Below are 21,294 nucleotides of genomic sequence, written 5' to 3'. Positions count from 1 at the left end.
ACCACGTCAGTGACTGTTTAGGGAGTTAATGGCTAGAGGGAAGAAGCTGTTTAAGTGTCTGCTGGATTTGGTGCGCATGGATCTGTAGCGCCTGCCTGAGGGGAGTAGCTGGAAAAGATGGTGGGCAGGGTGCGGGGGATCCAGGAGTATTTTCCGTGCCCTTGTCTTGATCCTTGCAGTGTGCAAGTCCTCAAGAGTGGGTAGGCCGGTGCCAATGATTTTTTCCGCCGTCCTAACTGTCCGTTGAAGTCGTATTTTGTCCTTTTTTGTGGCGGCCCCAAACCAAACCGTGATGGAAGAACACAGGATTGATTCGATGAATGCCGTGTAGAACTGTCGTAGCACCTCCTGTGGCAGACCGTGCTTCCTCGGCAGCCTCAGGAAGTACATCCTCGGCTGGGCCCTTTTCAGGATGGAGATGGTGTTGACTTCCCACTTCATGTCCTGGGAGACTGTGATTCCCAGGAACTTGAAGGTCTCGACGGTTGACACAGGGCAGTTGGATAGTGTGAGGGGCAACTGTGGAGAAGAATGTTTCCTGAAGTCCACGATCATCTCTACAGTCTTGAGCGTGTTCAGCCCGAGGTTGTGTCGTCTGCACCAGAGCTCCAGCTGCTCCACTTGTTGGCGGTACGCAGACTCGTCGCCGTCTTTGATAAGACCGATGACCGTGGTGTCGTCTGCGAACTTTATGAGTTTGACAGCTGGATTTGTTGAGGTGCAGTCGTTTGTGTAGAGGGAGAAGAGCAGTGGAGAGAGGACACATCCCTGTGGGGCTCCAGTGCTGGTGGTGCGTGTTGATGATGTTGTTGCTCCCAGTCTCACCTGTTGTGTCCGTCCCGTCAAGAAGCTGAGGATCCACTGGCAGATTGTAGGGAACACACCGAGGTGGAGAAGTTAGGAGTGAGGAGTTCTGGGATGACGGTGTTGAATGCAGAGCTGAAATCCACAAACAGAATTATTGCGTAGGTCCCTCTGCTGTCGAGGTGCTCGAGGATGTAGTGCAGACCTATGTTGACTGCGTCTTCCACAGACCGTTTGCCCGGTAGCAAACTGGAGAGGGTCCAGCAGGGGTCCGGTGACGTTCTTTAGGTGGTTCAGCACAAGGCGTTCAAAGGACTTCATGACCACAGACGTCAGGGCGACGGGCCTATAGTCGTTCAGTTCCGATGTTGCCGATTTCTTGGCAACTGGCATGATGGTAGACTGTTTGAAGCAGGATGGGACCTCACACAGCTCCAGGGATCTGTTGAAGATTTGTGTGAAGACCGGAGCCAGCTGGTCAGCGCAGACTTTCAGGCAGGAGGGGGCCACTTTGTCGGGCCCCGCAGCTTTCTTGATCTTCTGCTGATTGAAGAGCCGTCTCACGTCTTGTTCGTGGATTTGTAGTGGAGAAAAAGAGGGTGTGGGGGTGGGGGATGTAGATAGAGTAGTTTCTGGTAGAGGTGGGTGTGTGTGGGAAATGGGAGTGTCCTTTTCAAATCGGCAGAAAAACATGTTTAGTTCATTAGCAAGACCCTTATTGTCCACTGTTTGGGAGGATGGCATTCTATAGTTAGTGATTGCTTTCAGGCCATTCCACACAGATGCAGAGTCGTTAGCAGAGAACTGTCTTTTCAGCCTCTCTGCATAGCTTCTCTTAGCGATGTTAATTTCCTTTGTCAATTGGTTTCGGGCGTGTTTGTACAGTGCCCGATCTCCACTTCTAAATGCGGCCTCTTTCTCTTTCTTGAGTTGCCTGAGTTTGGGAGTAAACCATGGCTTGTTATTGTTGAAGGAGCGGAAGGACTTCGTTGGTACACACATGTCCTCACAGAAACTGATGTATGATGTTACAGTGTCTGTGTATTCATCCAGTGTGCCCGTTGAAGTTTCAAAGACACCCCAGTCAGTGCAATCTAAGCATTCTTGTAGAGCTAGCTTTGCTTCATCTGTCCATTTTTTCACAGTCTTAATAATCGGGTTAGCACATTTGACTTTCTGTCTGTATGTAGGTATTAAGTGGATTAAATTGTGGTCAGAAAGACCCAATGCTGCACGGGCGACCGATCGGTATTGCTTCACTTTTGTTTCATTTGCAGGCTAGCAAACCACACAGTTGGCCTCATTATCACTTAACTGTTTGTAATTGTTGTTTGGCGTGTAAATGCGTTTTGTTTGTGGTGATTTGACTTTTGTCACCATGACTGTAGCCAGCACTGTCGGGAATGACATTGTCCCTTGAGGCAGTTCGGAGTTATCGCTTCTCGGCCTTTTGGCTAGGATCAAGTGTAGTATCTGTTCTTATCAGTTTAATATCTGATACGTCCCCTATCGGGGACCATTTATTAAATTGATTTTTGGAACTGGGAGATGGAATAGGGGCTTGCTCCGTCCACTCCACGCATCGACCTGGTATTGCAGTACCTCCAGGAACGGTGCACACCCTCTGATGGTCAATAGCAATACTACTTACGAAAATAAGTGCTGTCTTTCCATACTTGTAATCATCATCAGAGTTGGTATGAAAGTTTTTTATGTTTTGATACTTCAAAGGTGAAGCTTGTAAATGTGGTCCATTATTGTAGATGGATAAAAATCCATCTTTGAAAGATTAAGTTTCTGAAATGTGAATGTTAATCTTTTTCAGTGGGGTAGAACCTATTCCAAGAAAGTTGCGTCTCCCATCAACTAATTTTTTGAAGCAGTAACTCTTGTGAGATTGACATGATTCTCAATCAACCTTAATGCTAGTCCTTTTTCTCGGAGTTTTTAAAAATGTTGCAAGTCTCTCAAATTTTCTGGATTATTTTTTTCTTTTTTTGCCTTCAAGATAAAAACAATCAAAGAGCTCAGTATAAAAGGATAAGGATTCAAACGTACATTTCCGAATGTAGATTTTTTTAATACTGTGCTAATAAATATTAGTAGTTGACTCATCTAAAATGTATTTAAATCAAGTGTCGCGAAAGATTGTTTGGTGTTACAAACACCGCGAGATGGCAGCAGCATTAAATTCTGTTCCTGACCACAAAAAGAAACACAAAGTGAGTTGTTGTGGGGAGGGACGATTCTGGCTTTGCATTCTTGGGCGAAAAGAAGCAATGAATGATGGGATTGTTTTTGCAAATTCTTTTGACCTCACTTAAAATGGGTTAGTTCATGACACAATCCAAAGGTACTACGGATGTTGCCTCAGCCAGTGAGTTTATGTGCGTTTGGTAGAGGATCCCGTGACTGAAGATGGTGTGTGTGCTGAAGACTGTGGGCTGGTGACTTGTACAACTCATACTTACCTGGCAGGGGAGATACCATGATCAAGAAGGTGGTTCACCCAGGGCGAGGCTCAGCCATTGCACTCCGGCTGTGCTGACCCCTGCGAATTCCCCAAATGTGGGAATCTCGACTGCATAATTTCTGGTAGTGGGGGACTGCGTTCGCGCTCTCCCCTGATTCACCGGTGAATGGCAGATTGCTTCTTTATGATAGTATTATTGTTGTGAACAAATAAGGTTCTCACACAAAGGTTGTTGAGTTGTTGAAATGACTGGGTGTTAATATCAGCTAACATGGTGTAGTGAGTGGGTTGAGGAGTGCCGCTTGCGTTTCAGCCTTTCTGTCAAATGTTAATCAAACGGCTTTTCACCACAAAATTAAAACAAACGCTACATTTGTGTTCTATCACTGGAAATCCGTCATTGGGTTATTTAGAACACTTGTGGTAGCAGAAAATGGGGTACATTGCATTGCTGCTTTCCTATTGGACATTCTTGGGTCACATGACCCACAATACCCAGCAGTTGCTTCACTTTTGTTTCATTTGCAGGCTAGCAAACCACACATCTGCCCTCATTATCACTCAACTGTTTGTAGTTGTTGTTTGGCGTGTAAATGGGTTTTGTTTTTGGTTATTTGACTCTTGTCACCATGACTGTAGCTATCACTGTCAGTAAAGAGATTGTCCCTTGAGGCAGTTCAGCGTTATCGCTTCTCGGCCTTTTGGCTAAGATCAAGTGTAGTATCTGTTCTTATCAGTTTAATATCTGATACGTCCCCTATCCGGGGACCATATATTAAATTGATTTTTGGAACTGGGAGATGGAATAGGGGCTTGCTCCGTCCATTCCACGCATCGACCTGGTATTGCAGTACCTCCAGGAACGGTGCAATCCTCTCATGGTCAAAAGCAGTTTACCAACGATCCTTGCAATCCAATGTGTTAATATAGTAGGCCCAATTGTCCTTCAAAGATTCAGACCCTTTTGATGATCAAATTTTATGTGTCAAGTGCAGTATTTGAGTGAGCAAGTTATACACTTGTACAGAAATTGTCCTGTGTCTCCCATGTGTGTGCAAATTGTACTTGTGTGCTAGAGGGTTAGAAAAACATTGTGCATGGAAATGTGTTACTACTGCTGTAGATGGAGATAACCTCGTTCAAAAATGACAAACTTTGCAAAATTGTAATATTAATAATCTCTTTAGGCGGGATGAAATTTATTCCAAGGAAGTTGCATCTCTCAAATCGTCCTTTTTTGAAGCCATACTTCACATGAGATTAACACTATTCTCAGTCAAACTTTTCCTACTCCTTTCTGTCCGGGAAATATTTCTTTATTTTGCAACTTTCTCCAATTTTCTAGACTTTTAAAAACATTTTTTGCTCTCAAGATAAAAGAAATTCAAACTAAGTCATTTTTCTGAGAGGAGCGTTTGCGAAGAGCGCCGATGCGTATTTGGGACCGTGAGTCACCGCTTGGAATTGAAATGGATTTCCATGGGACAGGAGAAGTGAACCAATCTCTTTTTCGTCAATGGATGCTACAGCTTCCTGTTGTTGACTTTGAAACTTAGCTTGTAGCCGACGTGTGCACATTTTGAGCATGACGTCTCTGATCCACTGGTTAAAGGACACTTTGATTCTCTCCTCTTTCATCTCAAACTGCTTCAAACAACAAAGCGTGTGACGGAAAAGTAGTTAGGACTGCACGACTGTCCGTGTTTTATGTTATGTGTTGTGTTTATTATTTTACTTTATGTTAACTGTTTTGTAAAGCGCTTTGTTACAGCTGCCGCTGTTGTGAAAGCGCTATATAAATCAGCATGTATTGTATTGTATTGTATTGTACATTTTAAGGAATGCAAAGTCATGCTTTTAACCCCCCGCCAGAATTGTTTTCAAAGATACTTCATCTTGTTCCGTCCCCTCTATTAAACAAAGAGTGAAGTAAAAATGGATAAAGTGGATTATTTACAATCTGCGGTGGTCATGTAAAAATGATGGTTTCAAATGTATATTCCCAAATGTAGATTTTACATACTGTTCTATAAATATTGGTGCTTGACTAAGTGAAGTGTTGTGAAAGATTGTTTGGCGTTACAAATGCCGCAAGATGTCAGCAGCATTAAACTCTGTTCCTGACCACACAAAGAAACAGGAAGAGCTGTCAAGCCGTGGGGGAAGGGACGATTCTCGCTTTGCATTCTCGGGAGAAAAGAAGCAATGCATGCTGGGATGTTTTTTGCAGCTTCTTTTGACCTCATTTATAATGGGTTAGTTCATGACACCATCATAAGGTACTACTCAGACTGATGTACAGGTGTTGTCTCATCTAGTGAGTGTGAGAGAGTTTATGTGCGTTCTGACGCGTGTGGTAGAGGATCGATCCCGTGACTGAAGATGGTGTGTGTGCTGAAGAGTTTGGGCTGATGACTTGTAAAACTCATACTTACCTGGCAGGGGAGATACCGTGATCAAGAAGGTGGTTCACCCAGGGTGAGGCTCAGCCATTGCACTCCGGCTGTGCTGACCCCTGCGAAATGTGGGAATCTCGACTGCATAATTTCTGGTAGTGGGGGACTGCGTTCGCGCTCTCCCCTGATTCACTGGTCAATGGCAAATTGTTATCATTGTGATCTTAATTCTGTGAACAAGTTTGACAACAAATAAGGTTCACACAAAGTAGTGATGGGTCCAGCGACACCGATGCATTGACTCATGCGCCGGGCTCACAGAGCAAACCACATGCGCCGGGCTCACAGAGCAAACCACGTGTCGATGCATGTGCTGGCTCATTACGTTACGTGATTGACACGTGAACTGCGTTGACACAGTCCAGGCTTCTAATTGACACACCGGCTGCGTTGACACAGTCCAGGCTGCTAATTGACACATCGACTGTGTTGACACAGTCCAGGCTGCTAATTGACACATCGGCTGCGTTGACACAGTCCAGGCTGCTAATTGACACGTGAACTGCACCTGCATCGGCTGCTTGGCACAGTACAGGCTGCGCCACTTAGTCCAGGGGGCGTCGACTCGGTGCAGAGGGCGTTGACGCAGCAAAAGCCCGCCACACAGTGTTTATAAGGAACACCTGCCGAAACAAGCCAGACCTCACTCACGCTCGCTTGTCGAAGCTCGTGTCAGTGCAGACTTCGTGTTCGTGCCTTGCCTTCCTTGCCGATTATGGAGCAGAGACGCAAATCATCCGCCGTGTGGGACAATTTTGATGTCCTGGAGAATAAGGTATTATTTATTTATTTATTCAAATCGCCTTCTGTCGCCGAGAGCCTCTCGGCGAGAGGCACTCGCCGAGTGCCTCTCAGATTATTGACGTGTTGTACCATTCTAATCCGAATACACTTCAAGGTAACTCTTAGTTACTTCTTATTCACATTTCATTACAGGTGAAATGTCGAATTTGCCAAGTCAATTCGCCAACAGAAGCACCTCCACCATGCTGAGGCATTATCGGGCCAAGCATGAGAATGAAGTTCGCGATACACCCGGTATTACGCCAGGTATACAAACGTTCACTCATCTTTTCACGGTTGCTATGTTGATGATTAATTGACAATCAGTAATTATTGGTTGACTCTCCACTCCATGTTTGACAATCAAGGTTCCAGGAAGCAGCTGTACTGGAAGGACCAACACACTTCTTTCCCAAACCTCTCCCACCTCGCAAAGGAGTTCCTTTGTACGCCAGCCACATCCATCCCTTGTGAGCGTGTGTTCTTCACAGCAGGAGAAATTGCTTGTAAAAGACTCAACAGGCTGAAGTTTAAAACATTGGAGCATCTTATTTTTCACAATAAACATGTGAAATCAAAGCCCACAAGCATCCTCATTCAAATGATCTTCACATTATTTGAACACATTGAATGTTGCAAAATGAATGAATGCATGGATGTGAATGATATAGTATACACTTCATCAAATCGATGAATGACCTTATGAAAATGTCTTGGAACAGTTGTAGATGCAAAACCGTGCTGGCAGCTACATAATAGATAATAAAAGAAAAATATCCCAAACCATAGGGATCCTCCCAAAACTAAGGATGTGCTGAATAAGAAATCCTTGTACACACTTTTATTACTTCCATATTTGACCTATTGTGTGGAAATATGGGGAAATGCCAGTAAAACACTGTTCTGATTGCTTTGTATTGTAGTTTTAAAACAATCACTGGCTCCAAATAGACGGAATCCACAAATCCACTGTTTATCAAATTAAACAATGAAATCTCATGACCTGGTTGACTTCAAAATCGCCCAATCAATGTACAAAGCACACGATAACCTCCTTTGCCAAAACATCCAGAAGCTTTTTAAAATTCGAGAAAGTTGTCATAATTTAAGGGGTACTAACCTATACAGAAGAATCCAAAACACGAACAAACATCACGCAAAGGAGTGTATCTGTAATAGGTGTAAATCTGTGGAATGATTCTGAAACGGACCAGTAAAATGAGTAACTCTCTTGCTGAGATTAAAAATGAATTTGAGAGTAGTACAAGACAACTACACAAATCAGAATTAAGCTAATAAATTCGATACACCCATGAAATATAGCAATACATTGATGAGATTATTTAATATATTAATGAAATGTAGCATCCATTATGAATATGAGAAAATCGACATATACTTGTGCTCCAATGAGTATGTACTGTATATACAAACCTAAAGTTGTAAAAATGTATAAGTACAGCATACATAAGGGTAAAAGCATTTGTTGATATGTAGACTTTCTTTTCTATTTTGAAAAATGATCAATTCATATATAAGAAGGGGTAGGACTCTAGGGTTTTTTTTACTTCTTTCTACTCCTTTGAACACATATTTGTGATGATGACTATTTTCTTTTCCTTTTTTTATATCTTACATTCACTTTTTGCCAATTTATTACCGAATTGTATATTATATTATATGTTCAATATACAAAAAAATTATCAGTCAGTTCAGTCTGTTGAGTGGGTTGGATGCAGGGATCTTGAAGGTCCAGCAGGTGGCAGTGGTCAGTGACACAGTATCAGCACAGTATCAACACAGTGTGTCAGTGTGTCGACACGCCTCATGAGGCCTCATGGACCCATCACTAACACAAAGGTTGCGGAGTAGTTGAAATGGCACTGGTGCTGATATAGTGAGTGGGTTGAGGAGAGCTGCATGAGTTCCAGTCTTTCTGTCAAATGTTGATCAAATATGGCTTTTCATCACAAAATTAAAATAACAGCTACATTTATGTTCCGTCACTGGAAATCCCTCATTGGGTTATTTGTCCACCTAAAACATTGTGGTAGCAGAAAATGGGGTACGTTGCATTGCTGCTTTCCTATTGGACATACTTGACCCACAATACCTAGCAGTTGAGAATCCGAATCATCTTTATTGGACAAGTATGTAGAACACACAAAGAATTTGTCTCCGGTATAACACGCTGCATTAGTATCATCGTAAACAAGGACATGACAAATAGGTATGCAAGGGCATTTCGTAATGTAAGTGAGACAATGTGCAAAGTATCAAGCAGAGCTAAAGTGATCAGTGGTAGAATACAATACGGTGACAGTTTGTACAGTTGGTGCAGAAAATCATTGAACCATTTTAGAGTGACCAGTAGCAGTATTTGTAGTACAAGAGAGTGACCACGTCAGTGACTGTTTAGGGAGTTAATGGCTAGAGGGAAGAAGCTGTTTAAGTGTCTGCTGGATTTGGTGCGCATGGATCTGTAGCGCCTGCCTGAGGGGAGTAGCTGGAAAAGATGGTGGGCAGGGTGCGGGGGATCCAGGAGTATTTTCCGTGCCCTTGTCTTGATCCTTGCAGTGTGCAAGTCCTCAAGAGTGGGTAGGCCGGTGCCAATGATTTTTTCCGCCGTCCTAACTGTCCGTTGAAGTCGTATTTTGTCCTTTTTTGTGGCGGCCCCAAACCAAACCGTGATGGAAGAACACAGGATTGATTCGATGACTGCCGTGTAGAACTGTCGTAGCACCTCCTGTGGCAGACCATGCTTCCTCGGCAGCCTCAGGAAGTACATCCTCGGCTGGGCCCTTTTCAGGATGGAGATGGTGTTGACTTCCCACTTCATGTCCTGGGAGACTGTGATTCCCAGGAACTTGAAGGTCTCGACGGTTGACACAGGGCAGTTGGATAGTGTGAGGGGCAACTGTGGAGAAGAATGTTTCCTGAAGTCCACGATCATCTCTACAGTCTTGAGCGTGTTCAGCCCGAGGTTGTGTCGTCTGCACCAGAGCTCCAGCTGCTCCACTTGTTGGCGGTACGCAGACTCGTCGCCGTCTTTGATAAGACCGATGACCGTGGTGTCGTCTGCGAACTTTATGAGTTTGACAGCTGGATTTGTTGAGGTGCAGTCGTTTGTGTAGAGGGAGAAGAGCAGTGGAGAGAGGACACATCCCTGTGGGGCTCCAGTGCTGGTGGTGCGTGTTGATGATGTTGTTGCTCCCAGTCTCACCTGTTGTGTCCGTCCCGTCAAGAATCTGAGGATCCACTGGCAGATTGTAGGGAACACACCGAGGTGGAGAAGTTAGGAGTGAGGAGTTCTGGGATGACGGTGTTGAATGCAGAGCTGAAATCCACAAACAGAATTATTGCGTAGGTCCCTCTGCTGTCGAGGTGCTCGAGGATGTAGTGCAGACCTATGTTGACTGCGTCTTCCACAGACCGTTTGCCCGGTAGGCAAACTGGAGAGGGTCCAGCAGGGGTCCGGTGACGTTCTTTAGGTGGTTCAGCACAAGGCGTTCAAAGGACTTCATGACCACAGACGTCAGGGCGACGGGCCTATAGTCGTTCAGTTCCGATGTTGCCGATTTCTTGGCAACTGGGATGATGGTAGACTGTTTGAAGCAGGATGGGACCTCACACAGCTCCAGGGATCTGTTGAAGATTTGTGTGAAGACCGGAGCCAGCTGGTCAGCGCAGACTTTCAGGCAGGAGGGGGCCACTTTGTCGGGCCCCGCAGCTTTCTTGATCTTCTGCTGATTGAAGAGCCGTCTCACGTCTTGTTCGTGGATTTGTAGTGGAGAAAAAGAGGGTGTGGGGGTGGGGGATGTAGATAGAGTAGTTTCTGGTAGAGGTGGGTGTGTGTGGGAAATGGGAGTGTCCTTTTCAAATCGGCAGAAAAACATGTTTAGTTCATTAGCAAGACCCTTATTGTCCACTGTTTGGGAGGATGGCATTCTATAGTTAGTGATTGCTTTCAGGCCATTCCACACAGATGCAGAGTCGTTAGCAGAGAACTGTCTTTTCAGCCTCTCTGCATAGCTTCTCTTAGCGATGTTAATTTCCTTTGTCAATTGGTTTCGGGCGTGTTTGTACAGTGCCCGATCTCCACTTCTAAATGCGGCCTCTTTCTCTTTCTTGAGTTGCCTGAGTTTGGGAGTAAACCATGGCTTGTTATTGTTGAAGGAGCGGAAGGACTTCGTTGGTACACACATGTCCTCACAGAAACTGATGTATGATGTTACAGTGTCTGTGTATTCATCCAGTGTGCCCGTTGAAGTTTCAAAGACGCCCCAGTCAGTGCAATCTAAGCATTCTTGTAGAGCTAGCTTTGCTTCATCTGTCCATTTTTTCACAGTCTTAATAATCGGGTTAGCACATTTGACTTTCTGTCTGTATGTAGGTATTAAGTGGATTAAATTGTGGTCAGAAAGACCCAATGCTGCACGGGCGACCGATCGGTATTGCTTCACTTTTGTTTCATTTGCAGGCTAGCAAACCACACAGTTGGCCTCATTATCACTTAACTGTTTGTAATTGTTGTTTGGTGTGTAAATGCGTTTTGTTTGTGGTGATTTGACTTTTGTCACCATGACTGTAGCCAGCACTGTCGGGAATGACATTGTCCCTTGAGGCAGTTCGGAGTTATCGCTTCTCGGCCTTTTGGCTAAGATCAAGTGTAGTATCTGTTCTTATCAGTTTAATATCTGATACGTCCTCTATCGGGGACCATATATTAAATTGATTTTTGGAACTGGGAGATGGAATAGGGGCTTGCTCCATCCACTCCACGCATCGACCTGGTATTGCAGTACCTCCAGGAACGGTGCACACCCTCTGATGGTCAATAGCAATATTACTTATGAAAATAAGTGCTGTCTTTCCATACTTGTAATCATCACTTAGAAGTGTAATATCAGAATTGGTATGAAAGTTTTTTATGTTTTGATACTTCAAAGGTGAAGCTTGAAAATGTGGTCCATTATTGTAGATGGATAAAAATCCACCTTTGAAAGATTAAGTTTCTGAAATGTGAATGTTAATCTTTTTCAGTGGGGTAGAACCTATTCCAAGAAAGTTGCGTCTCCCATCAACTAATTTTTTGAAGCAGTAACTCTTGTGAGATTGACATGATTCTCAATCAACCTTAATGCTAGTCCTTTTTCCCGGAGATTTTAAAAATGTTGCAAGTCTCTCAAATTTTCTGGATTATTTTTTTCTTTTTTTGCCTTCAAGATAAAAACAATCAAAGAGCTCATTATAAAAGGATAAGGATTCAAACGTACATTTCCGAATGTAGATTTTTTTAATACTGTGCTAATAAATATTAGTAGTTGACTCATCTAAAATGTATTTAAATCAAGTGTCGCGAAAGATTGTTTGGTGTTACAAACACCGCGAGATGGCAGCAGCATTAAATTCTGTTCCTGACCACAAAAAGAAACACAAACTGAGTTGTTGGGGGGGAGGGACGATTCTGGCTTTGCATTCTTGGGCGAAAAGAAGCAATGAATGATGGGATTGTTTTTGCAAATTCTTTTGACCTCACTTAAAATGGGTTAGTTCATGACACAATCCAAAGGTACTACGGATGTTGCCTCAGCCAGTGAGTTTATGTGCGTTTGGTAGAGGATCCCGTGACTGAAGATGGTGTGTGTGCTGAAGACTGTGGGCTGGTGACTTGTACAACTCATACTTACCTGGCAGGGGAGATACCATGATCAAGAAGGTGGTTCACCCAGGGCGAGGCTCAGCCATTGCACTCCGGCTGTGCTGACCCCTGCGAATTCCCCAAATGTGGGAATCTCGACTGCATAATTTCTGGTAGTGGGGGACTGCGTTCGCGCTCTCCCCTGATTCACTGGTCAATGGCAAATTGTTATCATTGTGATCTTAATTCTGTGAACAAGTTTAACAACAAATAAAGTTCACACAAAGGTTGCGGAGTAGTTGAAATGGCGCTGGTGCTGATATAGTGAATGGGTTGAGGAGAGCTGCATGAGTTCCAGTCTTTCTGTCAAATGTTGATCAAATATGGCTTTTCATCACAAAATTAAAATAACAGCTACATTTATGTTCCGTCACTGGAAATCCCTCATTGGGTTATTTGTCCACCTAAAACATTGTGGTAGCAGAAAATGGGGTACGTTGCATTGCTGCTTTCCTATTGGAGATACTTGACCCACAATACCTAGCAGTTGAGAATCCGAATCATCTTTATTGGACAAGTATGTAGAACACACAAGGAATTTGTCTCCGGTATAACACGCTGCATTAGTATCATCGTAAACAAGGACATGACAAATAGGTATGCAAGGGCATTTCGTAATGTAAGTGAGACAATGTGCAAAGTATCAAGCAGAGCTAAAGTGATCAGTGGTAGAATACAATACGGTGACAGTTTGTACAGTTGGTGCAGAAAATCATTGAACCATTTTAGAGTGACCAGTAGCAGTATTTGTAGTACAAGAGAGTGACCACGTCAGTGACTGTTTAGGGAGTTAATGGCTAGAGGGAAGAAGCTGTTTAAGTGTCTGCTGGATTTGGTGCGCATGGATCTGTAGCGCCTGCCTGAGGGGAGTAGCTGGAAAAGATGGTGGGCAGGGTGCGGGGGATCCAGGAGTATTTTCCGTGCCCTTGTCTTGATCCTTGCAGTGTGCAAGTCCTCAAGAGTGGGTAGGCCGGTGCCAATGATTTTTTCCGCCGTCCTAACTGTCCGTTGAAGTCGTATTTTGTCCTTTTTTGTGGCGGCCCCAAACCAAACCGTGATGGAAGAACACAGGATTGATTCGATGACTGCCGTGTAGAACTGTCGTAGCACCTCCTGTGGCAGACCGTGCTTCCTCGGCAGCCTCAGGAAGTACATCCTCGGCTGGGCCCTTTTCAGGATGGAGATGGTGTTGACTTCCCACTTCATGTCCTGGGAGACTGTGATTCCCAGGAACTTGAAGGTCTCGACGGTTGACACAGGGCAGTTGGATAGTGTGAGGGGCAACTGTGGAGAAGAATGTTTCCTGAAGTCCACGATCATCTCTACAGTCTTGAGCGTGTTCAGCCCGAGGTTGTGTCGTCTGCACCAGAGCTCCAGCTGCTCCACTTGTTGGCGGTACGCAGACTCGTCGCCGTCTTTGATAAGACCGATGACCGTGGTGTCGTCTGCGAACTTTATGAGTTTGACAGCTGGATTTGTTGAGGTGCAGTCGTTTGTGTAGAGGGAGAAGAGCAGTGGAGAGAGGACACATCCCTGTGGGGCTCCAGTGCTGGTGGTGCGTGTTGATGATGTTGTTGCTCCCAGTCTCACCTGTTGTGTCCGTCCCGTCAAGAAGCTGAGGATCCACTGGCAGATTGTAGGGAACACACCGAGGTGGAGAAGTTAGGAGTGAGGAGTTCTGGGATGACGGTGTTGAATGCAGAGCTGAAATCCACAAACAGAATTATTGCGTAGGTCCCTCTGCTGTCGAGGTGCTCGAGGATGTAGTGCAGACCTATGTTGACTGCGTCTTCCACAGACCGTTTGCCCGGTAGGCAAACTGGAGAGGGTCCAGCAGGGGTCCGGTGACGTTCTTTAGGTGGTTCAGCACAAGGCGTTCAAAGGACTTCATGACCACAGACGTCAGGGCGACGGGCCTATAGTCGTTCAGTTCCGATGTTGCCGATTTCTTGGCAACTGGCATGATGGTAGACTGTTTGAAGCAGGATGGGACCTCACACAGCTCCAGGGATCTGTTGAAGATTTGTGTGAAGACCGGAGCCAGCTGGTCAGCGCAGACTTTCAGGCAGGAGGGGGCCACTTTGTCGGGCCCCGCAGCTTTCTTGATCTTCTGCTGATTGAAGAGCCGTCTCACGTCTTGTTCGTGGATTTGTAGTGGAGAAAAAGAGGGTGTGGGGGTGGGGGATGTAGATAGAGTAGTTTCTGGTAGAGGTGGGTGTGTGTGGGAAATGGGAGTGTCCTTTTCAAATCGGCAGAAAAACATGTTTAGTTCATTAGCAAGACCCTTATTGTCCACTGTTTGGGAGGATGGCATTCTATAGTTAGTGATTGCTTTCAGGCCATTCCACACAGATGCAGAGTCGTTAGCAGAGAACTGTCTTTTCAGCCTCTCTGCATAGCTTCTCTTAGCGATGTTAATTTCCTTTGTCAATTGGTTTCGGGCGTGTTTGTACAGTGCCCGATCTCCACTTCTAAATGCGGCCTCTTTCTCTTTCTTGAGTTGCCTGAGTTTGGGAGTAAACCATGGCTTGTTATTGTTGAAGGAGCGGAAGGACTTTGTTGGTACACACATGTCCTCACAGAAACTGATGTATGATGTTACAGTGTCTGTGTATTCATCCAGTGTGCCCGTTGAAGTTTCAAAGACACCCCAGTCAGTGCAATCTAAGCATTCTTGTAGAGCTAGCTTTGCTTCATCTGTCCATTTTTTCACAGTCTTAATAATCGGGTTAGCACATTTGACTTTCTGTCTGTATGTACTGTAGGTATTAAGTGGATTAAATTGTGGTCAGAAAGACCCAATGCTGCACGGGCGACCGATCGGTATTGCTTCACTTTTGTTTCATTTGCAGGCTAGCAAACCACACAGTTGGCCTCATTATCACTTAACTGTTTGTAATTGTTGTTTGGCGTGTAAATGCGTTTTGTTTGTGGTGATTTGACTTTTGTCACCATGACTGTAGCCAGCACTGTCGGGAATGACATTGTCCCTTGAGGCAGTTCGGAGTTATCGCTTCTCGGCCTTTTGGCTAAGATCAAGTGTAGTATCTGTTCTTATCAGTTTAATATCTGATACGTCCCCTATCGGGGACCATATATTAAATTGATTTTTGGAACTGGGAGATGGAATAGGGGCTTGCTCCGTCCACTCCACGCATCGACCTGGTATTGCAGTACCTCCAGGAACGGTGCACACCCTCTGATGGTCAATAGCAATACTACTTACGAAAATAAGTGCTGTCTTTCCATACTTGTAATCATCATCAGAGTTGGTATGAAAGTTTTTTATGTTTTGATACTTCAAAGGTGAAGCTTGTAAATGTGGTCCATTATTGTAGATGGATAAAAATCCATCTTTGAAAGATTAAGTTTCTGAAATGTGAATGTTAATCTTTTTCAGTGGGGTAGAACCTATTCCAAGAAAGTTGCGTCTCCCATCAACTAATTTTTTGAAGCAGTAACTCTTGTGAGATTGACATGATTCTCAATCAACCTTAATGCTAGTCCTTTTTCTCGGAGTTTTTAAAAATGTTGCAAGTCTCTCAAATTTTCTGGATTATTTTTTTCTTTTTTTGCCTTCAAGATAAAAACAATCAAAGAGCTCAGTATAAAAGGATAAGGATTCAAACGTACATTTCCGAATGTAGATTTTTTTAATACTGTGCTAATAAATATTAGTAGTTGACTCATCTAAAATGTATTTAAATCAAGTGTCGCGAAAGATTGTTTGGTGTTACAAACACCGCGAGATGGCAGCAGCATTAAATTCTGTTCCTGACCACAAAAAGAAACACAAAGTGAGTTGTTGTGGGGAGGGACGATTCTGGCTTTGCATTCTTGGGCGAAAAGAAGCAATGAATGATGGGATTGTTTTTGCAAATTCTTTTGACCTCACTTAAAATGGGTTAGTTCATGACACAATCCAAAGGTACTACGGATGTTGCCTCAGCCAGTGAGTTTATGTGCGTTTGGTAGAGGATCCCGTGACTGAAGATGGTGTGTGTGCTGAAGACTGTGGGCTGGTGACTTGTACAACTCATACTTACCTGGCAGGGGAGATACCATGATCAAGAAGGTGGTTCACCCAGGGCGAGGCTCAGCCATTGCACTCCGGCTGTGCTGACCCCTGCGAATTCCCCAAATGTGGGAATCTCGACTGCATAATTTCTGGTAGTGGGGGACTGCGTTCGCGCTCTCCCCTGATTCACCGGTGAATGGCAGATTGCTTCTTTATGATAGTATTATTGTTGTGAACAAATAAGGTTCTCACACAAAGGTTGTTGAGTTGTTGAAATGACTGGGTGTTAATATCAGCTAACATGGTGTAGTGAGTGGGTTGAGGAGTGCCGCTTGCGTTTCAGCCTTTCTGTCAAATGTTAATCAAACGGCTTTTCACCACAAAATTAAAACAAACGCTACATTTGTGTTCTATCACTGGAAATCCGTCATTGGGTTATTTAGAACACTTGTGGTAGCAGAAAATGGGGTACATTGCATTGCTGCTTTCCTATTGGACATTCTTGGGTCACATGACCCACAATACCCAGCAGTTGCTTCACTTTTGTTTCATTTGCAGGCTAGCAAACCACACATCTGCCCTCATTATCACTCAACTGTTTGTAGTTGTTGTTTGGCGTGTAAATGGGTTTTGTTTTTGGTTATTTGACTCTTGTCACCATGACTGTAGCTATCACTGTCAGTAAAGAGATTGTCCCTTGAGGCAGTTCAGCGTTATCGCTTCTCGGCCTTTTGGCTAAGATCAAGTGTAGTATCTGTTCTTATCAGTTTAATATCTGATACGTCCCCTATCCGGGGACCATATATTAAATTGATTTTTGGAACTGGGAGATGGAATAGGGGCTTGCTCCGTCCATTCCACGCATCGACCTGGTATTGCAGTACCTCCAGGAACGGTGCAATCCTCTCATGGTCAAAAGCAGTTTACCAACGATCCTTGCAATCCAATGTGTTAATATAGTAGGCCCAATTGTCCTTCAAAGATTCAGACCCTTTTGATGATCAAATTTTATGTGTCAAGTGCAGTATTTGAGTGAGCAAGTTATACACTTGTACAGAAATTGTCCTGTGTCTCCCATGTGTGTGCAAATTGTACTTGTGTGCTAGAGGGTTAGAAAAACATTGTGCATGGAAATGTGTTACTACTGCTGTAGATGGAGATAACCTCGTTCAAAAATGACAAACTTTGCAAAATTGTAATATTAATAATCTCTTTAGGCGGGATGAAATTTATTCCAAGGAAGTTGCATCTCTCAAATCGTCCTTTTTTGAAGCCATACTTCACATGAGATTAACACTATTCTCAGTCAAACTTTTCCTACTCCTTTCTGTCCGGGAAATATTTCTTTATTTTGCAACTTTCTCCAATTTTCTAGACTTTTAAAAACATTTTTTGCTCTCAAGATAAAAGAAATTCAAACTAAGTCTCATTTTTCTACATTTTAAGGAATGCAAAGTCATGCTTTTAACCCCCCGCCAGAATTGTTTTCAAAGATACTTCATCTTGTTCCGTCCCCTCTATTAAACAAAGAGTGAAGTAAAAATGGATAAAGTGGATTATTTACAATCTGCGGTGGTCATGTAAAAATGATGGTTTCAAATGTATATTCCCAAATGTAGATTTTACATACTGTTCTATAAATATTGGTGCTTGACTAAGTGAAGTGTTGTGAAAGATTGTTTGGCGTTACAAATGCCGCAAGATGTCAGCAGCATTAAACTCTGTTCCTGACCACACAAAGAAACAGGAAGAGCTGTCAAGCCGTGGGGGAAGGGACGATTCTAGCTTTGCATTCTCGGGAGAAAAGAAGCAATGCATGCTGGGATGTTTTTTGCAGCTTCTTTTGACCTCATTTATAATGGGTTAGTTCATGACACCATCATAAGGTACTACTCAGACTGATGTACAGGTGTTGTCTCATCTAGTGAGTGTGAGAGAGTTTATGTGCGTTCTGACGCGTGTGGTAGAGGATCGATCCCGTGACTGAAGATGGTGTGTGTGCTGAAGAGTTTGGGCTGATGACTAGTAAAACTCATACTTACCTGGCAATGGAGATACCGTGATCAAGAAGGTGGTTCACCCAGGGTGAGGCTCAGCCATTGCACTCCGGCTGTGCTGACCCCTGCGAATTCCCCAAATGTGGGAATCTCGACTGCATAATTTCTGGTAGTGGGGGACTGCGTTCGCGCTCTCCCCTGATTCACTGGTCAATGGCAAATTGTTATCATTGTGATCTTAATTCTGTGAACAAGTTTGACAACATATAAGGTTCACACAAAGTAGTGATGGGTCCAGCGACACCGATGCATTGACTCATGCGCCGGGCTCACAGAGCAAACCACATGCGCCGGGCTCACAGAGCAAACCACGTGTCGATGCATGTGCTGGCTCATTACGTCACGTGATTGACACGTGAACTGCGTTGACACAGTCCAGGCTTCTAATTGACACACCGGCTGCGTTGACACAGTCCAGGCTGCTAATTGACACATCGACTGTGTTGACACAGTCCAGGCTGCTAATTGACACATCGGCTGCGTTGACACAGTCCAGGCTGCTAATTGACACGTGAACTGCACCTGCATCGGCTGCTTGGCACAGTACAGGCTGCGCCACTTAGTCCAGGGGGCGTCGACTCGGTGCAGAGGGCGTTGACGCAGCAAAAGCCCGCCACACAGTGTTTATAAGGAACACCTGCCGAAACAAGCCAGACCTCACTCACGCTCGCTTGTCGAAGCTCGTGTCAGTGCAGACTTCGTGTTCGTGCCTTGCCTTCCTTGCCGATTATGGAGCAGAGACGCAAATCATCCGCCGTGTGGGACAATTTTGATGTCCTGGAGAATAAGGTATTATTTATTTATTTATTCAAATCGCCTTCTGTCGCCGAGAGCCTCTCGGCGAGAGGCACTCGCCGAGTGCCTCTCAGATTATTGACGTGTTGTACCATTCTAATCCGAATACACTTCAAGGTAACTCTTAGTTACTTCTTATTCACATTTCATTACAGGTGAAATGTCGAATTTGCCAAGTCAATTCGCCAACAGAAGCACCTCCACCATGCTGAGGCATTATCGGGCCAAGCATGAGAATGAAGTTCGCGATACACCCGGTATTACGCCAGGTATACAAACGTTCACTCATCTTTTCACGGTTGCTATGTTGATGATTAATTGACAATCAGTAATTATTGGTTGACTCTCCACTCCATGTTTGACAATCAAGGTTCCAGGAAGCAGCTGTACTGGAAGGACCAACACACTTCTTTCCCAAACCTCTCCCACCTCGCAAAGGAGTTCCTTTGTACGCCAGCCACATCCATCCCTTGTGAGCGTGTGTTCTTCACAGCAGGAGAAATTGCTTGTAAAAGACTCAACAGGCTGAAGTTTAAAACATTGGAGCATCTTATTTTTCACAATAAACATGTGAAATCAAAGCCCACAAGCATCCTCATTCAAATGATCTTCACATTATTTGAACACATTGAATGTTGCAAAATGAATGAATGCATGGATGTGAATGATATAGTATACACTTCATCAAATCGATGAATGACCTTATGAAAATGTCTTGGAACAGTTGTAGATGCAAAACCGTGCTGGCAGCTACATAATAGATAATAAAAGAAAAATATCCCAAACCATAGGGATCCTCCCAAAACTAAGGATGTGCTGAATAAGAAATCCTTGTACACACTTTTATTACTTCCATATTTGACCTATTGTGTGGAAATATGGGGAAATGCCAGTAAAACACTGTTCTGATTGCTTTGTATTGTAGTTTTAAAACAATCACTGGCTCCAAATAGACGGAATCCACAAATCCACTGTTTATCAAATTAAACAATGAAATCTCATGACCTGGTTGACTTCAAAATCGCCCAATCAATGTACAAAGCACACGATAACCTCCTTTGCCAAAACATCCAGAAGCTTTTTAAAATTCGAGAAAGTTGTCATAATTTAAGGGGTACTAACCTATACAGAAGAATCCAAAACACGAACAAACATCACGCAAAGGAGTGTATCTGTAATAGGTGTAAATCTGTGGAATGATTCTGAAACGGACCAGTAAAATGAGTAACTCTCTTGCTGAGATTAAAAATGAATTTGAGAGTAGTACAAGACAACTACACAAATCAGAATTAAGCTAATAAATTCGATACACCCATGAAATATAGCAATACATTGATGAGATTATTTAATATATTAATGAAATGTAGCATCCATTATGAATATGAGAAAATCGACATATACTTGTGCTCCAATGAGTATGTACTGTATATACAAACCTAAAGTTGTAAAAATGTATAAGTACAGCATACATAAGGGTAAAAGCATTTGTTGATATGTAGACTTTCTTTTCTATTTTGAAAAATGATCAATTCATATATAAGAAGGGGTAGGACTCTAGGGTTTTTTTTACTTCTTTCTACTCCTTTGAACACATATTTGTGATGATGACTATTTTCTTTTCCTTTTTTTATATCTTACATTCACTTTTTGCCAATTTATTACCGAATTGTATATTATATTATATGTTCAATATACAAAAAAATTATCAGTCAGTTCAGTCTGTTGAGTGGGTTGGATGCAGGGATCTTGAAGGTCCAGCAGGTGGCAGTGGTCAGTGACACAGTATCAGCACAGTATCAACACAGTGTGTCAGTGTGTCGACACGCCTCATGAGGCCTCATGGACCCATCACTAACACAAAGGTTGCGGAGTAGTTGAAATGGCACTGGTGCTGATATAGTGAGTGGGTTGAGGAGAGCTGCATGAGTTCCAGTCTTTCTGTCAAATGTTGATCAAATATGGCTTTTCATCACAAAATTAAAATAACAGCTACATTTATGTTCCGTCACTGGAAATCCCTCATTGGGTTATTTGTCCACCTAAAACATTGTGGTAGCAGAAAATGGGGTACGTTGCATTGCTGCTTTCCTATTGGACATACTTGACCCACAATACCTAGCAGTTGAGAATCCGAATCATCTTTATTGGACAAGTATGTAGAACACACAAAGAATTTGTCTCCGGTATAACACGCTGCATTAGTATCA

At 43.6% G+C, this 21,294-nt stretch overlaps 3 long non-coding RNA genes and 10 other non-coding genes across 13 annotated transcripts; all 13 read left to right on the top strand.

Annotated features, from left to right (window-relative positions):
• Nucleotides 1-2,238: 2,238 nt before the first annotated feature.
• On the top strand, nucleotides 2,239-2,428 carry LOC127609501 (U2 spliceosomal RNA). The gene has a single exon (XR_007964630.1). It is a non-coding gene; the product is annotated as a U2 spliceosomal RNA (small nuclear RNA).
• Nucleotides 2,429-3,267: 839 nt separating this feature from the next.
• LOC127609479 (U1 spliceosomal RNA) lies at nucleotides 3,268-3,431 on the top strand. The gene has a single exon (XR_007964608.1). It is a non-coding gene; the product is annotated as a U1 spliceosomal RNA (small nuclear RNA).
• Nucleotides 3,432-3,962: 531 nt separating this feature from the next.
• LOC127609467 (U2 spliceosomal RNA) lies at nucleotides 3,963-4,153 on the top strand. The gene has a single exon (XR_007964596.1). It is a non-coding gene; the product is annotated as a U2 spliceosomal RNA (small nuclear RNA).
• Nucleotides 4,154-5,704: 1,551 nt separating this feature from the next.
• On the top strand, nucleotides 5,705-5,860 carry LOC127609444 (U1 spliceosomal RNA). Its single transcript, XR_007964576.1, has one exon. It is a non-coding gene; the product is annotated as a U1 spliceosomal RNA (small nuclear RNA).
• A 209-nt stretch (nucleotides 5,861-6,069) lies between these two features.
• LOC127609293 (uncharacterized) lies at nucleotides 6,070-7,462 on the top strand. The gene is made up of 3 exons (XR_007964513.1): nucleotides 6,070-6,508; nucleotides 6,670-6,783; nucleotides 6,885-7,462. It is a non-coding gene; the product is annotated as an uncharacterized LOC127609293 (long non-coding RNA).
• Nucleotides 7,463-11,153: 3,691 nt separating this feature from the next.
• On the top strand, nucleotides 11,154-11,343 carry LOC127609488 (U2 spliceosomal RNA). Its single transcript, XR_007964617.1, has one exon. It is a non-coding gene; the product is annotated as a U2 spliceosomal RNA (small nuclear RNA).
• An 855-nt stretch (nucleotides 11,344-12,198) lies between these two features.
• Nucleotides 12,199-12,362, top strand: LOC127609468 (U1 spliceosomal RNA). Its single transcript, XR_007964597.1, has one exon. It is a non-coding gene; the product is annotated as a U1 spliceosomal RNA (small nuclear RNA).
• A 2,864-nt stretch (nucleotides 12,363-15,226) lies between these two features.
• LOC127609455 (U2 spliceosomal RNA) lies at nucleotides 15,227-15,416 on the top strand. Its single transcript, XR_007964585.1, has one exon. It is a non-coding gene; the product is annotated as a U2 spliceosomal RNA (small nuclear RNA).
• An 803-nt stretch (nucleotides 15,417-16,219) lies between these two features.
• On the top strand, nucleotides 16,220-18,434 carry LOC127609301 (uncharacterized). The gene is made up of 2 exons (XR_007964521.1): nucleotides 16,220-16,292; nucleotides 18,307-18,434. It is a non-coding gene; the product is annotated as an uncharacterized LOC127609301 (long non-coding RNA).
• LOC127609456 (U1 spliceosomal RNA) lies at nucleotides 16,256-16,419 on the top strand. Its single transcript, XR_007964586.1, has one exon. It is a non-coding gene; the product is annotated as a U1 spliceosomal RNA (small nuclear RNA).
• LOC127609466 (U2 spliceosomal RNA) lies at nucleotides 16,951-17,141 on the top strand. Its single transcript, XR_007964595.1, has one exon. It is a non-coding gene; the product is annotated as a U2 spliceosomal RNA (small nuclear RNA).
• LOC127609440 (U1 spliceosomal RNA) lies at nucleotides 18,270-18,433 on the top strand. The gene has a single exon (XR_007964572.1). It is a non-coding gene; the product is annotated as a U1 spliceosomal RNA (small nuclear RNA).
• Nucleotides 18,435-18,593: 159 nt separating the features above from the next.
• LOC127609294 (uncharacterized) lies at nucleotides 18,594-20,035 on the top strand. Its single transcript, XR_007964514.1, has 3 exons — nucleotides 18,594-19,081; nucleotides 19,243-19,356; nucleotides 19,458-20,035. It is a non-coding gene; the product is annotated as an uncharacterized LOC127609294 (long non-coding RNA).
• Nucleotides 20,036-21,294: the final 1,259 nt, after the last annotated feature.

Source organism: Hippocampus zosterae, chromosome 10, assembly GCF_025434085.1.
Source record: "Hippocampus zosterae strain Florida chromosome 10, ASM2543408v3, whole genome shotgun sequence".
Lineage (NCBI taxonomy): Eukaryota > Metazoa > Chordata > Actinopteri > Syngnathiformes > Syngnathidae > Hippocampus > Hippocampus zosterae.
Note: the sequence above shows the minus strand (reverse complement) of the source record. Positions and strands in the feature narration are given on the sequence as shown.